A 15,973-nucleotide genomic window follows, 5' to 3' on the forward strand; every position below is an offset into this window, starting at 1 on the left:
GTCCAGGTATTTGCCCAGCACTGCTGGTGAACATCCAGTGTGAAAATTCTCACTTGGGAGAAAAATGGTGCAGTCTGAAGTCAATGGATTTGGCTTTTGCTGGAGAGGAAGCCTAGAAAGTTGCTGGTTTAAGTCTCTGTTACAGAGTAAGAACATCCCTTCTACAGGTGCCCTCACTTCTCAGGGTCCCCAGAGCTCTGTGCCATCTGGGCTTCCTCTCTGTGATAGTGGTCACTCCCCAAACCCCAAGGCCCAGTTCCAGTCCTTGGACCAAATTCTTCCCTAAACAATGTTTCTCCCCTTGACCCTCCTAGTCCTTTACCCCTGAATCTCCTTTAAATTGTATTTTCACCATTAATTTTGAAACAGTTTTAGCTGATTAGATCTGAGAGTATCATAGCATCCTTTTCTTTTAAATATTTCTGGACTCACAAGATTTCGTCTCTTTTTCTAGTTTTCCCTTAGCATAATAAGGAGAGCAGGCTTTTATTTTATGTTCTTGGTTAGGAGAAGGGAGAGCAGGGGAGAGAGGACCCTGAGTTTAGGTTGCACCGCTCTAGCTTTGAGACCCCTGGATAAGGCACTTAACTTTTCTAAGCTTCTGTTTCCTCATGTAAACGGGGCTTGTGGAGGCTGAAAGAGATGCTCTTCATACTTGGAAGTGAAGGTGAGTCCTAGAGGCGGGAGAGGCTCCCGAAGAGAGTAAAAGAAAAGATCCACCTGCCACCATCCTGACGTTCTTGAGCCCTAAGTTCCAGAAACACAAGGATGAGCAGGCTGGGCTCCGAGAAGAGGCCAGACAGTGAATCCACAGGGTAAGTCCCTCATCTTCATGGTCACAGTGCAAAGGTGTCTGCTTATGTCCACAGGTAGCCTTGCGGCCAGGCAATGGGCAGCCCCAGCGTCTCCACTCTGCTTACCATCAAGTTCCCGAAGCAGTGGGTGTTCAGCCTTAAACATGGCGCAGTTCAATGTCAATCTTTAGGTCAGCTCAGCAGGAAACTAATCCCGTGGCCTGGGGTGACTCATGGGCTGGCAGTGCTAGTTTGGAAATGACTGAAGGATACAGGAGTTGGGTGCCAATCTCAGGTTTCAGTGAAACCAAAACAGAGCCAAGGTCCCACTCACTGTCCCACTCACACCCTCCGAGGCCCTACTTCCCACAGGACCTTCCCATGGAAATTATCTCCACTTGCCTGGACTAACAGAAGAATTTTCAGGCTTCTCTAAGATGCTAAATCATCTTCAGTAATGACCTCTCAGAATTAAAAAAATAATTCAGATTAGTTAATAAGCTCAGTAATGAGAATAGATGAAATGCTTTTATATTTGGGAGCAGAGCCAACATTTTCAGGTCACTAGGGAAACCGTGAAAAAGGCAATAGCATGAACATGAAATAATCAGGCTGAGGCCCTACCTTGTTCAATAAATGTAAATACTATATCAAATTTAACTGAAATGAATCACCACTGTGACAATGAAGGGAAGGAGGAAGGAAACTGGAAAGGATAAACCCAAAATAAGTTGTAAAAAATGTCGATGACATGTCTTTTCACCAGAGGCAAAAATCCTATAAGACATCCAGCAGTGACATTTGAAGAGCAGCTGGGAAGGGGCGGAGAGCATGTCAGCCTCCTCCATCCCAGTATCTCCATCCCTTCCCCTCTCCTTATGCTTCCACAGCCTCATTCTATCTCCCACTTAGGCAACGTAAGAGTCCATCAACAGATAAGGGGGTAAAGAAGATGTGGTATGTATGCACAATGGAATACTACTCAGCCATAAAGAAGAATGAAATTCTGCCATTTGCAACAACATGGATGAACTTGGAGGGCATTATACTAAGTGAAATAAGTTAGACAGAGAAGGAAAAATACTGTATGATATCACTTATATGTGGAATCTAAAAGATACAACAAACTAATGAATATAACAAAAAAGAAGCAGACTCACAGATACAGAGAACAAACTAGTGGTTGCCAGTGGGGAGAGGGAGGCAAGGAGGGGCAAAAGAGGGGCAGGGGGTTAAGGGGTACAAACTATTAGGTATAAAATAAGCTATAAGGATATATTGTACAGCACAGAGAATATAGCCAATATTTAATAATAACTATAAATGGAGTATAACCTTTAAAAATTGTGAGTCACTATATTGTACACATGAACTTGTATAATGTACAACTATACTTCAATTAAAAATAAAGAAAAATAAAGAATAGCTCTTAAGAGATGAACATTCATTCACATGAGGTACGAAAAAATAGTAATAATTTGGAATGATGGTTTGTACGTTAGCGGGGAAAACTGCTTTAATTTGGGGAGTGACATGCCTGAGCACGTGAGGCAGAGGAAGGGTGTGTGTGTGTGTGTTTGTGTGTGACCAGGAGGAGCAGAAGGACTTTCTCAGCTTCCTGGAGGCCACACGAGGGACAGGCAGCTCTGAGACGGCGGAGGGAAAAGTTCAGAGAGCTACCCTGACAGAAGGTGGAGGAGACGGAATAAGAATTCCAGGTAATAAGAACCGAAGGGAAAAAGAAACAAGGAAGAGATTAGAACTCAAAGAATGAGACATCGTACAACCTGCCTCTCTTGGCTTTTCCCTTTTTTATTTGGTTTCTTTAACATCTTTTAATGTGACAAAAACTGAGTTTGTTACTGACAGCTCTTTATGGAGAATCAGAGGAATAGACAGGAGAAAATCAGAGAGGAGTGGGGAGAGAGGTAAATACGACAGAATGAAAGCGTCTACAGCACCCAGAGTGGGTTTGTATTTATTTTCCCAAAACAACCTCCAACCCTCCCAGTCGGGACAGTCCACTCACTTTCTGTCCCACTGAAATTTTGCTGGATGTCACCCCGGTAGGCACACAGTTTATCCCAGAATCTGAGGGTGGAAAGAAGAGGGAAAACCCGTGGAATTCTGCTTCCCACTTAATGCAGAAAATGCTCTAGCTCATCTGCCATTTGTCCCCATGGCAGGAAGCTCACTGCTTCTGAGGCAGTCTGTCTGTCTGTCTGTTCCAGCTGTTCATTTGGTCTCTTTCATCTTACGCCCAAAGCTCCCTCCACTGACCCCCTGGTTGGTCCCAGCTCCGCTCTGGAAGAACAGGGGAGGCCAGGCCTCTGCGGGACACACTCACGCTGGAGTTGCCTTCATCCCTCAGTCTCCCAGGCTTCCAACCACTTCCCGTATCACGAGGTTGCTTCAGGTTATCACTGCCTTTTCCAAAGTGTAGCAGCTAGAAGACCATCTCAAACCCCTATGCTCCCATCCTCAGCCCTTGACATGTGTTCTGGGCAGTTTTACCCACAGCCAACACTTAAACAAGCTGATGACTCCCAGACGGGTATGTGCACTCCCAGAGCCCACCTGTTTCAGTTCTGTGGATCCAGCTGGTTCCTGGACATCTATCTACTTGGGTGTCCTTCAGATACGTCAAGCTCAACATGGTACTGCCTGGTTCTAGCACCTTCCTCCAGGTGACTGCCAGGCACCCGCCATCCCACGGCTCTGTGCATGGCTCACCAGTCACACGGCTGCCCCAGGCAGAAGTCTAAATCCTTCCCTCGTCCCAACGCTGTCTAAAGGCATCCACCAAGCATCCCTCACATTTCTCTCCTTCTGCCCCCCAGCTCGTTCCTTATTGCGGGCCACGGCTGAACGTGTCTGCAGTGATGTGCCTGGTTTTGTTTACCCGAGGCCACTGTGGCATCTGAAGAACTGCGTCTCCCTTTTGATGGGATCCTGTCCTGCTTTGTTGGATTTATGTCCTCTCTGCCCATGTTCCTAGTCTCCATCTCCCAATCCTCCAAACTGCCCCCAAAGTGCCCTTGACATCATAAATCTGACCATGTCACTCTCTTCTTCTCAACACTCTTCAAGGTCCTGCCGAATTACCAGTGTTTGAAGCACAGCTTGGGTTTCTGCAGTGGTGGCTACTTCACAATGATCCCTGTCACCTGACCTTTGAATGGCCCGATGACCCTTGAAGCTATTTGACCACATTTGTCACACACACTGTCCCTCAATGAATCTTACAAAGGTAACATGTTATTGAGAATCTAAGATTAAACATCTAAAGAGTAGCACACAAATGATCGTGTTATTATCATTTATATTACCTTCTACATTTAGGAAAGAATAATATTTATTTCTTCTTTCCTGATTAAGTGACTAACTTCCATTTAGGATGTCTGCACTGAATTAGTGACTCTCAAGCTCTCTCTCCTCAGAAACTGGGTTTTTATTATTAAACATTTTCCCTTTTTGCTTTTTAGTAACTTTCATCAAAAGTAAGGCTGAGGAAGTACTTCTTAGTTGAGGATTCTGTCTGCTGAGTTAAAACATGGTGAGATAATCATCAAAAAAAATTCTATTATTTTTGTTGTTTTCCAGATATATTTTCCACATCTCTCCTCTCTCTCCCTCGGAGCCATCCTTCCCCATTTCTTCCTCGGCGCTCACCATATTTCTCTCCTACTTTCTGACCGTGATGAGCAACAATGCCTTCCGGGGTCACTGCTACAGTCATGGTTCATGTTTATTGCCACCTGGTAACCAATGGCATTTAGTCAAGCATTTAGCACGGTGTAAATAGGCTCTTCATCTTGTGCAAGTCCACCCTAGGGTTTCACGTCCTTGATCCTTCACTCACTTTTTGGCATTAGAATATCAACAAAGCAGACACGTGACTTCCCAAGACATGTGTTCCAAAATCAGAAACCATTAAACAACGTGTCTATTTAATAAAATATTAAGTTATAAAGAAAGACTTTAAAACACCAATCCTCTTCTCTCTCCCTCTCTCTTTTTTCTGATTTCACGAAGCAATTAAGCCTTAGATCTGGAGAAATACTGCGATTATCTGAGTACAAATGGAAAGAGGAAAGCTAGCCTTAGGGTGGCCAATGTTAAGTGTGTTAAGCTCCGCTGGATACAGTTTTAAAAGTATAAATGAACCAGTGAGTACAAAAGTACTTATCAAACCATTTTTTCTCCCCAGTGAAGGTTTTATAAACAAAACTTGCAATATTTTGTCCACCCCTGATTCACTCATAGAGAAAAGGATTGCATAATTACCAGCACAGTTTTTCGAATTTCTAGCTGCATAGATGGGTAAGTGGAAAAGAAACAAAGCTTTATAATACCTTCAGTAATTGGGGATTATCTATTAATGGAAGATCTAATTCCCTTGGTGATGGCACAATGTTCCCGTTAATCGGTCTCAGTAGTCATGCTGACACATATGGTGATTTATTTAGTAGATAGAGTATCTACTTTCTTGAATATTCAAGACATGATGACTACAGCAATATCCTTAAAAAATATTAACAAGACTACACTGTCATCCAAGCAACATGACTACCTGTTGAGTTCCACAGAGACATGCATACACATGTTCAAAATATAAAACAATGATCTTCCACGCATACACATGTTCACTAGGCAGCTGGGGACACTGCCAACCTGGTACCATTAAATAATACTCTTGGCTTTTTTGAGGGGAAGGATGGTTTGTTTTTTTCCCCTACTCCACAATATTATAACTTTAGGCCCCAGGACCATGTGAGTGAAAACACACGGTTGTACATACTCAGGAAGTTTTCTTTTATTTTTCTCTACCCAGAGCTGAGGCTGAGTCAAGAGCTTTCTCCAAAGGGTCCCCCTTTGGTATTTTTCCTTGTTCATCCACGGATGGTGTCAACTTGATTATGTAGAGGGCTCTAAAATGACTACCACTCTTTCTGGCACTTAGGACGTACTTCTCCATTCTCTGTGTCTATTGAAATTTCCTGGGCTCCAAAGAAATTGACAGAGACCCGCAGAGCAAATGTTGGCTCTGGCTTTGTTATTCTTTTGCATTGACGTTTTCTTGGTTTTTGGCCTCTGAGGAATTTCTTTATTTTCCTGTCAGATTAACCAGGCATTACAAAAGAGACACATGGTTTTTTGTTTTGTTTTGTTTGAAATCTAGCGTTTTTAAGCACTCTCTGAACATCTGTTATGTGTTATTCCCATTAGTACCTGTTACTGATACTTCTAGTTACAGCCCTTTAAAAATCTTTGTGAGATAACTTTAACGGGTAGGGCACAAATGGAATAGATTTATGATTTTTCTAGTGTATTATTTTTAAATATTCAAGATGCTTCTTCACAAATTTTGAAGGCTGTAAAAAGAAGTTGCACCATAAAAAATTCACATTACGCTGTACTAGAAATTCAAGTAGCAAATTAGTCCTCACCTTCTGAGAAAGAAGTCCATAACTGAAAAACAGAAGACTTCCCAAATAATAACAGACTATATGAAATAATTTTGTAACACAAATGCTCAATTGCAAATGAGAATGGAAGGTGGTTTAAAGTCTCTTTTAATGGCTCCCAACTGTCTTTCTTTTTAAAGTGGAGTATGGGTAGCTAACGATATGTGACAGACTTTTGTGGATACCTACAGCTATAAATTAAACATGGTTGAAACATTTTACTTCTGATGGTAATTCAGTTAAACATGGTGTTATATTAAATAAACAGTATATCATAAGCTAGAGTTCAAGGCTTGCATAATTTTAAATATGAAACATTTCAAAGAAATTCCTACTTGAGTTATTTGTACCCACAGAAGAGGCACGGATGCATTTGCTTCTATTGGAAGAGAATCTTTAGAATATTCTGGCCTGGAGTTTTAAAAGAAAGTTGTCATGTTGGTGTATATGAGCCTTAAGATTTTGGTCCTATCCCTGCCCCTGCTCTGACCCTTGAATGCTGGGGTGCTTCGGGGTCCTGGGCCACCTTCTCTTCTCAGACATGGGCTGCATTCTCTTTTCTATACCCTCCAGAGGTGATTTCATCCAGTCCCATGGCTTTAAAAAGTATTCATACGTTGATGATCCACTTATTTGTATGAGCTGATACAAGCAGCCCCTGCCCTGCGCTGATCTCTAGATCCATGTTTCTAACTTCCTCTCCGGCATTGCCTCCTGAGTGTTTAATAGCTGGACCACATTCACATCACAAGCAGAACTTTTGGCTTTCTCAGTTCCCTGCTTTGCTTCTTTTTCTCCTCTATGACTTTGCCTTGTTTAAAGTTTGCCATAGAACCCACATTATAAACCAAGCCGTGTGGAACCACAGCCTTCATCTACTATGGCTTTCAACCTGGTTAAAGGCTAGAACCATACCTGACACGCAGTAAGGGCCAATTCAGTGTTCACTGAAGGAATGGAAAAATGAACATCCTTTTCTCTCCTGAATTCATTCCAAATAGCACCCTCCCTCCCTTCACCTCTTTTGGCCTTAGTTCTCTTTCACTCCATTTACTTTGCCGTTTTCTAAATGCAACATGGTCTTTTGTAATTCTTTCTCCCCTGCCTGGAAAACTCCTATTACCTGAGGGAAATAGTCTGCTCTGCTTTTTCCATGCACTCATTTCCATTTTGTACATAAATCTATTCAGAGAATTCTATTTAGATCAGATAACCCAGATATCTCAGTCATTGTATGATTCTACTCAAAGGCAAGAATCATGTTTTAGGTTTTTGTCTTGTTTTTTAATTTCTAGTATTTAGCACAATGCCAAACACATAATGGAGAGCCACTTTTTTTTTTCAAGTGACTGAAGGCATTGTAGCAATTATATTATCAGAAAACAGTTTAATGACCAAAGTCAAATACTAAAACAGTGGCTCAAAAAAGTCTCCTAATGTATATCTAACATGTATTCAAGTGGAATGTCTTAAGTTTATTAATTTCAAAAAATGAATAGATATGTAAGGTAATACACCAGTATACTATTATATATACTCATAATGTATGTAATAAACTGTCAGATGTAAGCATAATATTCTTGATGTAAAGAAATAATTGTGTTCAAAAATGAATGTCCTCTCTAGCCTAACTTGTGTGTTTGTAAAGATGATTTCTCAAGAAATATAAAATATAATAAAAATTCTATTCTTGACAAAATTATACAAAATTGCTTGTACAAGAAAAGATTCTTTACTTATTTGTGGTTTTCTGTAGGTTCTCTTTGTAATGTAAACTGTACATTTTGGAAACATGGAAAATAAAATGAATCTGAACCCATCTGAGAGTGCTTTTTCCCTGTTGCAAAAAGGAGTAGAAAACCACAGAGGTAGAGTTTTTGACTTAAGACCCGAGGGATCATTAACTCAAGAAAGTGTAATAGTTAACCAGGTATAGCAGAATCACCAAGAAGGTCTTTCTTCTGTGTAGATTTTCAAATTCCCAGACACTTGCCCTACCTACATCTGGTCATGAACTAAAATGTGTGGTTATTAGGTGATTATAGAAGAAACAAGTGCTTTAGAGGCAGACAGACAAGCAGAAACTTAGGACAGTTTGCTCCCAAATGGCCAAGATTAGTGAAACTATTCTCAAGAACATATACAGCATATAATGATATGCAGAGATGATTTATTTGCTTGGGAGTTTTTTATAAATATATTTTCAAATAACAAGGTAACCGCACATTCTTTCATCTATACTAACTCTGATTTTTTTTTCCCCAAATGGCCAAATTCTGATTACTTAAATGGATCAAATGGAATAGAAGGATTTTGAAGATAAGCTGGCTCATTAGACCTGACAACTTAAAGCTAGAAGCATTATACACAACAAAGTAAAAAGCCTGAGTACAAGGAATGAAAGGGAGAGTAGCTTGGGTAGTAAAATACTCTACTGGGGTTGGTAAAATTTCTCTTTTTTGATTGTATACAATCTCTTTACAGAAGAAAAATGTCATGGGGACACAGATCGAAATTTTGGAAGGTACTGAATAAAGCAGATTTTAGAAAAAGATTTGTAAAAATAGAGTTGGTTACTTTAGGTTTGTAGCTGAAAGAGAAACAGAAAATCATTTTAGGATTTTTCTAACTTAATCAAACCAAGAAATGTATTTTGTTTACAGATTCATTAGAGATAAGCAACCAAACATAAACATAGTAAGAGACAGTGCTCACAATTTTTCAGCATTAAATGAGTCCTGAGTATAACTTAGTTACATATATAATATCCAACAAAGAATCAGCACAACCACGGCCCACTCACTGCCCAGTTATCTTGAACTTGGAGGAGGCAAGAAACAACAGAGAACTAGGAGTGTAGGTTGCGGAGTACAAGAGACAGTATATATCAGAGGTCCACAAGAGTTCATGTCAAAGAAGGAAACATTTGAAGGGAAACCACAGGATGTTCTAGTAGTTTTTGCCTTTTCCGTGTAGGCTATAGGAAAGAAAAAGAAAGCACTGAGTTAGAAGGCATTGGCTCAAGCGTGCACCTTTAGTCTTGATCAAAAGAAGTAATTCTAGGTTTTTTCCATATGTGTCAAAAGAGAGAGATAAATTAGATGACTTTAAAACTTTTATCCCACTCTAGAATTCTGAGACTGTTAATCCTCCTTTTCGTCATGCTTCTCTGATGCAGATACATTTAATTTTTGATCAGACTTGTGAGTCACTGACCTCTCTGGGATAAATGAACTATGCCAAAGTAACTAATAATACACAGATTAACTCAAAGAAAACCCTGATTAATTTTAAGAGATGGTCTCATTCTCCTTTTCTGACATGTTAAATTTTAACAGACTCAAGTAAGCAAATGAAATATGGGAACACATATTGTATTTCCTACTCCTCATCTGTGACTAGATAGAAGACAAATATAGATTAGATTAATCAAGGGAAGTAAGGAGAATGCTAGAAGAAGTGATTAATTTTCAATATTCACATAGTCATAGTTCATACCATGTCTGGTTGGAGAAAAATTACCATTAAATACAGATAAGCAGCATGAAGTATGTTTAGATGTCACTTATAAAACAACTTTCCAAGGTAGGCCACGTGAATTTCAGTAACAGGTTGGAGAGAGAATCACTGAACTATACAGATGTGTAATGCAAGACTCTGGACTGAGTGGTACCAATAAAGAGCCAAAACGATGGTTTCAGTAACTGAGTGACCATGTTACCATCGTCCTGTTGTAGAAACACTCAGCACTTGACCTCAGCTCTCCTCAAAAGTGAGTGGTATTGGTCACAATGGCAAGGAGATAAAGGAACACACATGATGAGCATAAACCCACTGCTGTTTCTGAAAAGTACTAGATAAAGTGCAGGCCCTACCAGTGGGCGATGGCTGTTTACTGGCATTATCAGCTTGTTACGGGTAAAAGCAGTCCATTGAGTACACTTTTCAGAGACACTGTCTACCTATAGACATGATTACCTTCCACGCTACTTCCCTGAGCAAAGTCTCATTCATGTACTAAGGCCTAATGTCACGGTAGTCATCAGCAGTATCCAGAATGAATTTGAACCCTACTAGAGAGAAAACACACTCCCTGTGCTCCAGTTATTTATCGTTTTGACCGCTAGAGGTGAACAGCATTGGACTCCTGGTATCCAGAGAGAGTCTCCGTCAATGTGTGCTATGGCAAATAAGGTGCATGTGAAGTTACCCCTTGTGCACACAGAACAGTGCAAGGCATACACTCAGGGGTTGAGTTTTCCTGGTGTAGGTACATGGGTGAGATCTGTGACAAAATACGATTCTACCTTCCACAGCGACTGAAGGTAAATAGAGACCCCATTGTGCTTGACTTGGAGTATCCACATGGCACATGTGCTCTTGAAATCTCTGGACACACATTAACTATGTCATTAATCCTTACCATGACTTCTCCCCATTAACCACATATCATTATTCTTTAATGGTTGACGAAACTCGGTCAGGAAAGATAATTGCCTTGCTAAAGGCCACCGACGGAGCCTGTGTTTGAAAAGAATTAGACTTGAGTGATTTTTGGCCTACAGGTTTGTACTTGGACCACCAGGTCATATGTGATGGAAGAACCCTTTTTTTTTTTTTTAAATTGCAAGAATATCTAGCCAGTAGCATAGAGTTCTGCCTGGACTTCAAGTTTAATTCACAAAAACTGCATTCTCTCAGCTCCTTGTCATACTGGGGAAAGTCTCACCTCAGCCTGCAGAGAGGCAGGAGGTAGCAGGGGCACCCTATGCAAGTCTGGAGGCCAGGGCAGCATGAAGGGAGCAACAGAGGACCAGTGCATGGGCTAATCCACTGCCTAGGCTGCAGTCAGGAAGCTGGAGCTGGAGTTGGGGGCTTCTAGGGGAGACCATTAGGGATCCCACGCTGAGATGCCAGAACTGAAAAAGTGTCAGAAGTCATCCAATCCAAATGAGGATTAGATGAGGCAATCAAGACCAGGGAGCAAATGGTTTGGTCAAGGTGACAGAGGCATCCCGTGGCAGAGCTGAGACTAGGGCCCAGGTCTTCAGACTCCTGTTCGGTGTTCTCTCTGAGCCCACACCCACCACAGGTCTTGCTGTTTTGGGCCCTGGAGGCCACTGGGTTTCACAGGAACAGAGCCTCTTGATCAGAGCTCCTGGTCTGTCTTGATATTGGGAATTGAAATGAAAATGCAGTAGTCCTAAAATGGGGAGGCTACAAGTCTTGGAATGAAAACACAGCCTCATTGCTAATTACCACATTAATGCACTACAGGTTGAAAACCTTGAATTAAAATCTAAACTGAGGGAGGGGCTGCACCACTCCCTCACCTCCCATTTACTGTGTCACCCAGCCATCATCCACGCTCCCTCCCGTCCCGCCTATATAGAAAGTGACTGGCACTGACTCTTGCAGATTTCAGTGTCCTGGTCACGTAGAATGGGGCAGAAGGTGGAAGATATCTGTGCACGTCCTGCGTGAGGGGAAGGGACCCCTTTCCCAGAAAATGACCAGCATCTAACCCTGGAGTACGTCTTGAGGGTCCAGGAAATTGGGGGATACTTGTGTGGTCATCCAAAGGAGTGTCTGGCACCAGAAAGGGCTCAGGAACCATCTAATGAATGGGACAGCCGCCTCCGGGGTGGAGCACTCCACCACTCCACGGCCCGCGGCTCAGAAGCAGCGGGAATGGCCTCTGGCTCCGAGCCGCTCGGGGCCAGCCGGGCACAGCGAGCCTGGCAGAGGTCGCGCCCCCTGGCCCGGCGGGCCACCCCGGCCCGCGCCGCCGCCGCTTGGAGCAGGGGGCCCGCGTGCGCCCGCGGCCCCGCAGCTGCGTTTAGCTCCCGCACGGGCATCGGCACCAGCGCCGCGTCCGAAAACCGCTCCGCCGGCTGGGCATGTTGGGCTCCTGTCTCCTCTGGGCTCCCTGGATAGCAGGTGTGGGAGCCCTCAACAGGGACTGGGCCCTGACCCCGCAGCAGCTCCACGGCCGCCCCAGCACTCAGCCCCAGTGCCTCCGCAGCCCCCAGCTGCCGCCGCAGGGCGGACAGCTCCTCCAGGCCTGGCCGGCTGCTGTCGGAGGCCCCCAGCGTGCCTGGGTCACTGAAGGGAGGTGAAGGAGACACTGAGCTGCAGGGTGTGGAGCCCAGTGAGGCTGTGGCGGGGCCAGATCGCCCCTCAGAGGGTCCCTCTTTACTTCAAACTTCATCAAGTCAAAATCATTGACATATTCCATGGCCAGGGGACTGGGAGGGAGTGCCATTCTGGGGCTGGAATGGGAGGGGTGCACTTTAGGGATAGCAGAGATGATGTGTCCTCATCAGATCCAGGCAGGCACAGCTTCCCCAGAGACTGGAGGCCCCACTGAGCAGGGCCTTGTGCCTCTGTGTTCAGAACAAGGGGCTATGGGCACAGAGCCCACTTGGCACTCTTGGAAGAGCCTTTTTTGAATTGTACACAGAATGTTTCTGTGTGTGTGTGTGTGTGTGTGTGTGTGCGCGCGCGCGTGCGTGTGTGCATGCACGCGCATACACACTCAAGCCTGCAGGCAAGAGTGTACATCTTGGGATCGCAAAGTCCCATATTCAATGCATCTTTTCATTTCTCAATATTAGAAAAGACATTTACAGCATTGTGATATAGTTATTAACTCCAGAATTTGTTCTCTTCCTTTATCATGTCTTTGTTTTGTCTGAGAAACAGCAACAAATCAAAGGCTGGAAACAGAAAGGCATATTCTGAACCACAGAATGTCACCAGGCAGTTATTTTCAGGGACCAGACCATCCAATCTTAAGGTTTGGATTCATTTGTTAATAACGTCTTTGATGAAAGAGTTGTTTTCCTGTCTAGAAAGGTGCTTTAGCACAGTGGTGAAATGTGTAGGTTCAGGGGTGAAAAGCACCAGAATTAGAATGCTGGTTCTCGCTTTTCCTGTCTGCCTTATGATCTTGGGGAAATAACTGAAACTCTTTGCCTCAATTTCCTCATCTGCAAACTAGGGCTGCCGTAGGATTGTTATAAGGATGGTCTGAGACAATATATGGATAACGTGCTTAGACTTGTGTTGGGTGCATGGGACGAGTTCAGCAGACGTTAGACTGTATCACCATCATCATTACAAACATACAGGAGACAGAAGCTGTTTTTCCAAACCAAGCTAGTGGTCAGTGCTCCTGCCACTTCTTTATTTACAAGCACTAAGAGGCTACATAAATAAATAAAATCAGGACCAAACAATTTGAGGGAATATAGCTAAGCAGAATTCAGGGGAGTACAGAAAGCTCTGGAAGAAATGTCACATTCTCAGATGTGACTCACACCCTAATTCTGAATCAAATTGTTGGCGCATCTCCACATACACTGCAACATTCATCTTCCAGATGGTGAGTTTGCATCATGAAGAAAGTTCTTCATGGGTGAAAATTAGATACCAATGCTCTTGTCCGAAAGTTTGTTCTCTGCCAAGATCTTCGGTTCTAGGGGCCAATGTGGAGTATTGGCTCAGAATGAAAGGCACACTGGCATCACAGTGATGTAGTGACTCACATCATTAAATGTGGATGGGTGGTACCATCAAGCTGGAATAGACCAAGATAACTACATCAGGTAAGATCGATCTACTGCTTATAGATAGAAACCAATACCATGTATTCTGGTCTCAAAATAATCAAGGCAAAGCTTCTTGGAAATTAAAAATATGAGGATGAACAAAATTAAACAGTAGAGGAGTTGGAAGATAAGGTCAAAAAATCTAGAAAACATGAAAAGACAAGAGATAAAAAATGTAAGGGAAAGATAAGTATGAGAAAATTAGGCAGTAGGTTTAACAGCCAAAGCATAGGAGATCCATAAAAGGGAAAATTAAAGCAAATACAGAGGAAGAAATTATCAAAGAATTCATAAATAAAGAATTCCCAGAACTGAAGGTGACTGCTCTTTAAATTGCAAAGGGCCTGTTGAGTGTCCAGTGAAAGTGGACGGGAAGAACCCCATACTTTTAAATACTTCAGAGAAATGTCAGATCATCAAGGACAGAGAGGATGTACTCAAAGCTTCAAGAGAGAGAAAAAAATCACCCACAAAGGAAAGTGCGAACGTGTGAGCAACACAGGACTTCGCACCAAAACTTCTCAATCCCAAAAGATAATGGAGAAAAGCTTTTAAACTGATGAGGAAAAAATTACTTGGGGTCTAAAACTCTATGCCTATCCCAACTATCATTGGAATGTGAAAAGAAAATAAAGTGGTTTTTTTTGGACATGGAAAAATTCAGGAAGTTTACATCCCATTTAGTTTTCTGGGAGGTAGTTTTTCAGGAATTTGCTCCAGAAAAGAGTGCTGTCTAGAGGTTTGAGAATCATTCAAGAAAGAGGAGGACAGAAAGAGCGAGGGGAACAGGGAGAAATATCTGGAAGAAAAGGAATTTTATGAATAGAGTCATATATTGTCCTTGGGAGAATGAGAAATGCTGAGAAGACTAAAAAGAGTCAAGACGATAAGAGGAAATGATGATAGCACACTTCTGGGCTTAGCAATGGAAATATTTATGAGGTCCTATTACTTACACACTTTACTGATCTTCAGTTTTCATAATTAGCCTACAGGTAAACCATGGAAGACTTAATTATGATAATGGAAAAAAATAAATGTTATTAATCTTTCCAGTAAGAAAACAAAAGTACAGAAGATAAAATTTAAGAGACAGTGAGAGGAACATGGAACAGAGGTGGAGGGAAAGCTCATGGCACTAATTTAAGAAATAAACTAAATGAGAGACTCACATTAAAAAAAAAAGTTAAAAAGGTACCGGAATACACTTACACTACCAAATGAATTACTCAAGGGGGGAAAAAAGTCAGATCCACGAGAACATACATGAAGATCCTAAACTAAACCTTATGGATCAAATGAAATAAACGCTCTAAAGAACTAACAGTAAGATCCTAAGGCCAAGGGTAAGAACGCATGCCAACTCAACCCAACCCAAGACGCAGGACTATTACTTGGATTTCTTGATCTTATAATAAGCACTTGAAGTCAAAGCCTCATACAACACGACTATCCCATAAAGAGAGCCCTAGCCCTGTTCTCCAACAATTAAAGGCTTTTATTGGTTCTGTATGATATGACGTCTGGCCAGGAAAAAAGGACCCTGATTAAAAACAAATACACATTCTGATGAGTGTTACCCTTCAAAATGATCCAGTCCTGCTGCCGATTTCAGAATTCTTGCAGTGAACATTTTCCTTTTGGACAGCCTGGGTCCTCTCAGGGAGACACAAAGGGAACATCACCACAGTAGTTTATCATCAGTCCCTGGTTGTTTTGTTTTTGTTTTTGTTTTTGCTTTTTTTTTTTTTTTTTTTTTTACAAAAGTGTGCACTGTCTCCATTAACCTTGCACCCTGATAATCATTCTTGGTTTCAGGTGACTTTTAACTAACCCCCAAACCATAACTGTTTTCAAAGAAAAACTATTTTTACCCACTAACTCCATCCAAAGATGTTCTCACAGGTTGCAAAAGAAGGTCAGTATTTTGAATAATCTTTGGAATAAGCATTTAGCTTCAGATTATTTGTTTAGAACCCCCCTCCCTGGTACCTGACACAAACACAGATGTATATGCTGTATGAATGTTTGCACACTCTTCCAATTGAGGTGATTGACATTCTTTTTTAGAAGAGCTTTTTAGACCTTTACACATATT

General features: G+C 42.1%; 1 protein-coding gene and 1 pseudogene across 1 annotated transcript in view; both read right to left on the minus strand.

Moving 5' to 3' along the window:
- The window catches only part of KIAA1217 (KIAA1217 ortholog), a 669,685-nt gene that overhangs the window by 381,796 nt on the left and 271,916 nt on the right, over positions 1–15,973 (minus strand). The window lies entirely within an intron of this gene.
- On the minus strand, positions 11,869–12,527 carry LOC140691413 (neural retina-specific leucine zipper protein pseudogene; annotated as a pseudogene).

This window comes from Vicugna pacos, chromosome 35 (assembly GCF_048564905.1).
Source record: "Vicugna pacos chromosome 35, VicPac4, whole genome shotgun sequence".
Taxonomy (NCBI): Eukaryota; Metazoa; Chordata; class Mammalia; order Artiodactyla; family Camelidae; genus Vicugna; species Vicugna pacos.